This window comes from Hordeum vulgare, chromosome 2H, assembly GCF_904849725.1.
Source record: "Hordeum vulgare subsp. vulgare chromosome 2H, MorexV3_pseudomolecules_assembly, whole genome shotgun sequence".
Taxonomy (NCBI): domain Eukaryota; kingdom Viridiplantae; phylum Streptophyta; class Magnoliopsida; order Poales; family Poaceae; genus Hordeum; species Hordeum vulgare.
In genome coordinates this window covers 638,873,195-638,881,907 of record NC_058519.1, presented here as the reverse complement: position 1 = coordinate 638,881,907, position 8,713 = coordinate 638,873,195, and the positions used below count along the sequence as shown (strand labels likewise).

Sequence of the window (8,713 nt, the reverse complement as noted above, 5' to 3'; positions counted from 1 at the left end):
ATATTATCTTTCTTGTGGCGAAAGAAGGGCTCCAACCGCTTTAAGGAGTGGCCACAAGCCTGCCTGCCGCGGGCCCACCCCCTGGCCGCTGCGACGGGGCTTTTGGGCACTCCGTGCATAGCGTCGCGTTGATTCTTCTTCCCAAAAATCATAAATATTCCAAAAAAATCCCCGTAAGTTTTTATTACGTTTGGACTTCGTTTGGTATGGATATTCTGCGAAACAAAAAACATGCAACAAACAGGAACTGGCACTGGGCACTGGATCAATATGTTAGTCCCAAAAATAGTATAAAAAGTTGCCAAAAATATATGAAAGTTGTAGAATATTGGCATGAAACAATCAAAAATTATAGATACGACGGAGACGTATCAGCATCCCCAAGCTTAATTCCTGCTCGTCCTTGAGTAGGTAAATGATAAAAAAGATAATTTTTTATGTGGAATGCTACCTAGCATAATCTTGATCATAGAATCTAATAATGGCATGAATACTAAAACACGAGTGATTCGAAGCAATAGTTTATCACTGGACATAAAGACAATAATATTTCAAGCATACTAACAAAGCAATCATGTCTTCTCAAAATATCATGTCCAAAGAAAGTTATCCCTACAAAATCATATAGTCTGGCTATGCTTCATCTTCCCCACACAACGTATTTAAATCATGCACAACCCCGGTTTTAGCCAAGCAATTGTTTTATACTTTAGTGTTCTCAAACTTTTTCAACTTTCACGCAATACATGAGCGTGAGCCATGGACATAGCACTATAGGTGGAATAGAATATGGTGGTTGTGGAGAAGACAAAAAGGAGGAGATAGTCTCACATCAACTAGGCGTATCAACGGGCTATGGAGATGCCCATCAATAGATATCAATGTGAGTGAGTAGGGATTGCCACGCAACGGATGCACTAGAGCTTATAAGTGTATGAAAGCTCACAAAAGAAACTAGTGGGTGTGCACCCAACTTGCTTGCTCATGAAGACCTAGGGAAATTTTGAGGAAGCCCATCATTGGAATATACAAGCCAAGTTATATAATGAAAATTTCCCACTAGTATATGGAAGTGACAACATAGGAGACTCTCTGTCATGAAGATCATAGTGCTATTTGAAGCACAAGTGTGGAAAGAGGATAGTAGCAATTGTACATTCTCTGTTTTCTCTCATTTTTTTTGTGGGCTCTTTGGCCTCTTTTTTTATTTTTTTTATTTATTTTTATTTTGGTGGGCATCTTTGGCCTCTTTTTTTGTAAATGGGCTTCGCTGGCCTCTTTTATTTCCTCACATGGGACAATGCTCTATTAATAATGATCATCACACTTACAACTCAATATTTAGAGCAATGATGACTCTATATGAAATGCCTTCGGTAGTGTACTGTGACAATGATCTAGCATAGCAATGACATCAAAAACGGACAAGCCATGGAAACATCATGCTAGCTATCTTACGATCACGCAATGGCAATATGGAAGTGGTGGCACATGTCATGAGACGGAACGGTGGTAGTTGCATGGCAATATATATCGGAATGGCTATGAAAATGCCATAATAGGTACGTATGGTGGCTGTTTTGAGGGAGGCTATATGGTGGGTGTAATGCACCGGCGAAAGTTGCGCGGTACTAGAGCGGCTAGCAAGGGTGGAAGGGTGAGAGTGCATATAATCCATGGACTCAACATTAGTCATAAAGAACTCACATACTTATTGCAAAAGTCTATTAGTCATCAAAACAAGGTACAACACACATGCTCCTAGGGGAAAGGTTGGTAGGAGTTAACCATCGCACGATCCCGACCTCCACACAAAGGATGACAATCAATAAATAAATCATGCTCCGACTTCATCACATAACGGTTCACCATACATGCATGCTACGGGAATCACAAACCTTAACACAAGTATTTCTAAAAAACACAATTACTCACTAGCACGACTCTAATATCACATATTCATGTCGCAAAACTGTTGCAAGGAACCAAACATATCATATTCAGTGATCTACAAGTTTTATGTAGGGTTTTATGACTAACCATGTGAATGACCAACTCCTGTTAACTCTCTAAATATGTATAAGTGAAGCATGAGAGTTTACTTCTTTCTACAAAATATATGCCCCTCTCTAACAAATATAAGTGAAGCAAAAGAGCATTCTACAAATGGCGGGTTTCTATATGTAGGGAAACAGGCAATCCAAACTTCAAAAGATATAAGTGAAGCACATGAAGCATTCTATAAAGCCATACTCAAAAGATATAAGTGAAGTGCAAAGAGCATTCTATAAATCAACCAAGGACTATCTCATACCAGCATGGTGCATAAAATAAAAAGGAAAAATAAACACAAAAGACGCTCCAAGCATTTGCACATATCATGTGACGAATTAAAATATAGCTCCGAGTAAAATTACCGATAGATTGTAGACGAAAGAGGGGATGGCTTCCGGGGCATCCCCAAGCTTAGACGCTTGAGTCTTTCTTGAATATTACCTTGGGGTGCCTCGGGCATCCCCAAGCTTAGGCTCTTGCCTCTCCTTATTCCTTCATCCATCGTGCTCTCACCCAAAACTTGAAAACTTCAATCACACAAAACTCAACAAAACTTCGTGAGATCCATTAGTATAATAAAATAAATCACCACTTCAAGTACTGTTGTGAACTCATTCTAAATTCATATTAGCATTATATCTACTGTAATCCAACTTCATCATGGTTCATACCCCCCGATACTACCCATAGATTCATCAAAATAAGAGAACAATGCATAGAAAACAGAATCTGTCAAAACAGAACAGTTTGTACCAATCTGTATATTCTGTATACTTATGAAATCTCACAAAATCTGAAAAATTACGGACGTCTGGAAAATTTGCATATAAATCATCAGCAAAAAGAATCAACTCAAAAGCTCTTCCAGAATAAAGAAGAAAATTAATTTCGTGAGCAGAAAGTTTCTGTCTTTTCTCAGCGCGATCAAACAACTATCACCCAAACTAATCGTAAAGTCTTTGCTTGGCACATTATTTTTAAAAACACAAAGGAATTGTACAAGGGGATAATTATTTTTGTGAGAAACTTTCATGAAAAATTCTACATTGTTTCCATGAGCATGAACACAAGTGTTCAAGGTCGACCCTCACTTCCGCAATGCATCACCTTTCAATCGCTTTTCTTTTTGAAAAAGTTTTAAGTTCCCCTCTATATTTTTTTGTTTTTAAACTATATAAAAGCACTCAACAGAAATAAATGACTCTCTAAAACTTCCGCGTTGTCTCCCAGGCAGCGCTTTCTTTAAATACATTAAGCTAGGCATAAAGTGCTCAAGTAATGGATCCACCAGGATCCCAAGGTATATCAAAGGCAATTTTAATTAGCAATGATTTGAAATTTAGTAGTGAGCACAAGGTAACATATAACAAGCAATGACGAAGTCTAACTCTCTTCCTATGCATTGGCATTTCATAAAAGAACAATTAATGCACACCAAGTAAAGGCCAATACATAGCATAAGCAGTTTCTTGCAATTTTATCGTATTGGAAACATAGAGAGGTGGAGATGTAGTTCCTCTCTCATAATAACTGCAAGTAGGAGCAGCAAGCACATGCATACTATATTCATCAAAATCATCATGTTTAACATAAGGGAATATAGCTAGCTCATCTTCATAAGCATCATTCATATTGGCAACATGGCCACAAGCATGGCAAGCATCAAGTTCATCAGAAAGGGATATTTCAAACGAATCCAAGGGATCATAGCAATCAACGTAGCATTCATCCTTCGGTAAGAACGAAGGGAAATTAAACAATGTATGAGTTGAATAGTTACTCTCATTAGAAGGTGGGCACGGGTAGCTAGTCTACTCTTTCTCCTTTTGTTCTTCGCTCTCCTCGTCATCTTCTTCATCTAATGAGCTCACAGTTTCATCATTTTCTTCTTCCATAGTTTCCTGCAAAATATTAGTCTCTTCTTGGGCAGCGGAGAATTTCTCCTTAAATCGTTCAATATGGGCATTATATTCATAACTAATATAACAATAACGAAGCATAGCCAAATTTTCAGATCGGTAAGGAGCACCATCATTATCATCACACCTTTTAAACAAAGCCTCAATTTCATAAGCACCCATAAAAGCAACAAACTCTTCTATATGATCCACATCATAGTAATCATATATACCATTAGCATAAGAAGCCAAGGTTCTATGATCATTAAATTCACAAGAAAAGGGAAGGTGTGGAGCTTTCATCCTAGAGCAACAAGTAACACCATGTCTCTTGCATAGTTCCCAAGCATACCATTTCAACAAATGGATTTGATCCCATAAAAGTTTCCCTTTTTGAGTCAAGCGATAGTCCCTAAAGTATTCACGTTGATCCAACGTGTATCCCATTATATAATTGAATGGGGCTTTCTCAGGATTATTAAAGAAGTGCATAATATTTTCCACATAACGAGCCTCGAGGGTTTTAGGAGGTTCCCCATCTCCATGAGTAGCAAGTACATCTAATTTTTTTGGTATTTCGTGTTCCATATCCATAACTAAAGATAGATAACAACTTAAAACAGCAAATAAATCTACTTAGTGATAAAGCAAACAAGCACACACGAGGATATTCACCCCACGCTATTGCTCCCCGGCAACGGCGCCAGAAAAAGGTCTTGATAACCCACAAGTATAGGGGATCAATTGTAGCCTTTCTCGATAAGTAAGAGTGTCGAACCCAACGAGGAGCTAAAGGTAGGACAAATATTCCCTCAAGTTCTATAGACCACCGATACAACTCTACGCACACTTTACGTTCGCTTTACCTAGAATAAGTATGAAACTAGAAGTACTTTGTAGGAGTGATAGGATAGACTTGCAAGAAAGTAAAGAACACGTAAATAAAACTAGGGGCTCGTTAGAAAAAGAAACAAATACGAGTGTCTAACGAGTGTGGAAAAGTGGTGGTAGGAGTTGCGGAATTGTCCCTAAGCAATTGACTACGTTACTAGATCGATAGCAAGTATCATGTGGGAGAGGCCTCTGCTAGCATGTCATCCCTTATTTAGAATTCTATGCACTTATGATTGGAACTATTAGCAAGCGTCCGCAACTACTAACGTTCATTAAGGTAAAACCCAACCATAGCAATAAGATATATTGGTCCCCCTTCAATCCCATATGCATCAATTTCTATGCTAGGTTTGAAGCTTCTGTCACTCTAGCCTGCCAATACATAGTCCTATCAACATACAACTAAACCTATGGTGTGATCCACGCGCGCGATCATATGATGGGCACCAAAGGACAGCAACATAACCACAAGCAAATTAAACCAATCATAGCAATTCATCAACCACCGATAGGACAACGATAATCTACTCAGACATCATAGGATAGCAACACGTCATTGGATAATAATATGTAGCATAAAGCACCATGTTCAAGTAGAGGGTACAACGGGTTGCGGTAGAGTGAACCGCTTAATATAGATGGGGGAAGATGATGGAGATGTTGGTGAAGATGACGGAGGTGTTGGTGTAGATCGCTGTCACACGATGATGTCCCGGGCGGCGTTCCGACGCCGCCGGGAGAGAGGGGGAGAGAGCCCCCCTCCTTCTTTTTCTTCCTTGACCTCCTCCCTAGATGGGAGAAGGGTTTCTCCTATGGTCCATGGTCTCCATGGCGGCGGAGGGGCGAGAGCCCCTCCGAGATTGGATCTCTCTCTCTGGTTCCTTCTGTTTCTGCGCTCCCGGATTCTGCGTTTCACCGTTTCTTAAATTCTCAGAGATCCGTAACTCCGATTGGGCTGAAATTTTAACACGATTTTCTTCTGAATATTATCTTTCTTGTGGCGAAAGAAGGGCTCAAACAGGCTTAAGGAGTGGCCACAAGCCTGCCTGCCGCGGGCCCACCCCCTGGCCGCTGCGACGGGGCTTTTGGGCACTCCGTGCATCGCGTTGTGTTGATTCTTCTTTCCAAAAATCATAAATATTCCAAAAAAAATCCCCGTAGGTTTTTATTACGTTTGGACTTCGTTTGGTATGGATATTCTGCGAAACAAAAAACATGCAATAAAGAGGAACTGACACTGGGCACTGGATCAATATGTTAGTCCCAAAATTAGTATAAAAAGTTGCCAAAAATATATGAAAGTTGTAGAATATTGGCATGAAACAATCAAAAATTATAGATACGACGAACACGTATCAAGCTGTATGTGTGTTGAACGCGAAGGTGTCGTCCGTTCGGCGCTAGATCGGGATGGATCGTGGGATAGATCACGAGACGGATCGTGGGACGGATCACGAGACGGATCGTGGGACGGTTCGAGGGACCGATCGTGAAGACGTACCACTACATCAAACGCGTTTCTTAACGCTTCCCGCTGAGCGATCTACAAGGGTACGTAGATCTAATCTCCTCTCATAGATGGACATCTCCATGATAGGTCTTCGTGTGCGTAGGAAATTTTTTGTTTCCCATGCAACGTTCCCCAACATGTAGGAGGACCAGAGTCGGGACCGTGTCGCGATCACGAAAACTGACTTGGTTTATATGTCGTATACTTACCGAAAAAGAAATAATTAACTTGTGTGCCAAGACATAAAAATAAAATGGCAAAAGGAAGCCACGCCCCCGCAAGGCAATAGGCCGGGCGAGGCGAGGCGAGCGAGCGCGCGTGTGGTCTTCTCCTTTCTCTTCTCAACACACACTTGGAGTGGTGGAGAGAACTCATTATATAAAGAGGTCAGCTCTTCCTCAACTAGCTGTATAGGACTAAACTTTAGCACCACCACACCAACTCTTGCCATTTTACTCATGGGATCATTTAAGATTTCAGAATTTTGAAGATAGGCCAAACCCATCAATTCTAACACGCATCTGCCTCAAGTTCTAGATAGAGGTGTGCTAGACCGAGCTCCGTTGTTCTTGGCTCTAGTGTGTATATAGGTTGATCTCCTCCTCCTTCTCGTCAGAGTGGACGGAGAGAATTTCCTGATTAGAGGCTCCCCCTCGTACCCCCTGCGTCGTATCCCCGAGTTAGGCAATCACAGATATGGGTTCTTTGGGCCCGATCCCGGACAAGGCGGGCCGGTTGGCCTCCGTCGGGTCACCAACGGCCAGTCTGGCGAGCTATGGGCGATGTGTGTGTGTGGGGGGGGCACTGTGTTGCGTCTGCTACAGCGCGGCGGTTGGAGCTTAGCGGGCCCGAGCTGGACCCGATTGGGGAAGTTGGCCTCGCGTGTTCCTCCTCTTGAGTTCGGTCTGCTACCGCTTGAGCCGGTGGAGGTTGTCCCCCCCCCCCCACATGGTTGTGGTTCTGCCGGTCCCCGTGTATGGTGACCTTGTTTTGCCCCGTCTGGCCTGGCAGCATTTGTCGTGGTGAGATGACGGTGGTGTCCTCGTGAGTGTGGTGTCGCATGTTGGTGGACGGTAGGCACGGTGAAGCCGAAGGTTGGTCCTAGAGTGTGGGCGTGAGAGGTCAGGACAAATTTTTGTCGGGTCTGACTTGAATCGACGCGGCGAGCGTGTGGGCGCCACCTTCCTTCTTAAAGGGTGTCGGGTGTACCTCTCCACCACCCCCCTCCATGTATAGGGAGAAATCCTAGGACTCGTTAGGCCAGCAACATCGTCGTCGTCGCAGTCCTTCTTGACGGTGTTGCTTAGTACGTGGCAATCTGATGACATTTGAGTGTGGTGGGATTCTCTCGTCAGCGCAACGATTACGTGATGCTACAACTTTCGTTGGTCCGGTATTGCCCGCATTTTTTCTCTTATTTTTTCTTTTGAGCATGATTGTGTTGTTTGCCCCCGCGTGAAACGCATTGGTGTGTCGGATGGTTGCTATAATAATATATACCTCGAAATAGAGTTTCGCACCGTTATAGGCTATCTATCTCGTTATCTATGGACATGTTGGTCAAGTTTATCCATGGTTGTGGACTGTACACGTGGACATGTAGTTGGCTAAGGTTATCTATGGTATGGACATGTAGAGCTATATGTGAAACCCTCGTGACGATGGTGTTTGCATACCTAAGAAATTCTGTGGAAACACTGTAGTAGTTTAGCTAGCTGAACCTGTTTCACTTCGCCCCTTGAATGACCAGAATTTGCTTATGCCATGCCTTGTTGGTTTGAGCTGGCCGTGTTTGCTCTTTGCTGTTGAATGGGTACGAGTTCGTGCTGAGCTCATCGTGTCATGTGGATCACAGCATATTGCATCCAGAAACACACAGACACGCACAAGCATGCATTTCCAGAGGTCATCGGAGCAAAACATACATTATCAAGCTGCAAGAACAACACGCATCAAGAGGAGAAGGAAAATATACGAAAATCACAAGGGAGATCACAGCACCGGAACAAAACCCTCCTACCTACCTGATCGAACGAACAACGACAAACTAGAGAGCCAAGAAGTCCGAATGAGGGAACTCCATGCGAGGACGACGACGACGACCTCTTCTCCTCCTACGGTATGAGGAAGAGGAGGAAAAGCGCCCGCCGCATCGTCATCATCCCGCCTCTGTGAATGATGCTTCTCCAAAGATGCGTATACCCTCAGTATCTCCATCTCCATCTCAATCAACATGCCCTTTCCAAGCATCTTCTCTGTTTTGAAACTAGTCATCATTTGGGTCTCTAAACTTTGAACGACGACAGTGATCGAGTGCATTGAACCTGGACACCATCTTGTAGCTAGCTAGTCATCG

At 42.7% G+C, this 8,713-nt stretch overlaps 1 long non-coding RNA gene across 1 annotated transcript; it reads right to left on the bottom strand.

Moving 5' to 3' along the window:
* Window positions 1-8,243: 8,243 nt before the first annotated feature.
* LOC123431089 lies at window positions 8,244-8,502 on the bottom strand. The gene is made up of 2 exons (XR_006623026.1): window positions 8,382-8,502; window positions 8,244-8,291 (listed from the first exon to the last, which is right to left on the bottom strand). It is a non-coding gene; the product is annotated as an uncharacterized LOC123431089 (long non-coding RNA).
* Between the last annotated feature and the right edge of the window lie 211 nt (window positions 8,503-8,713).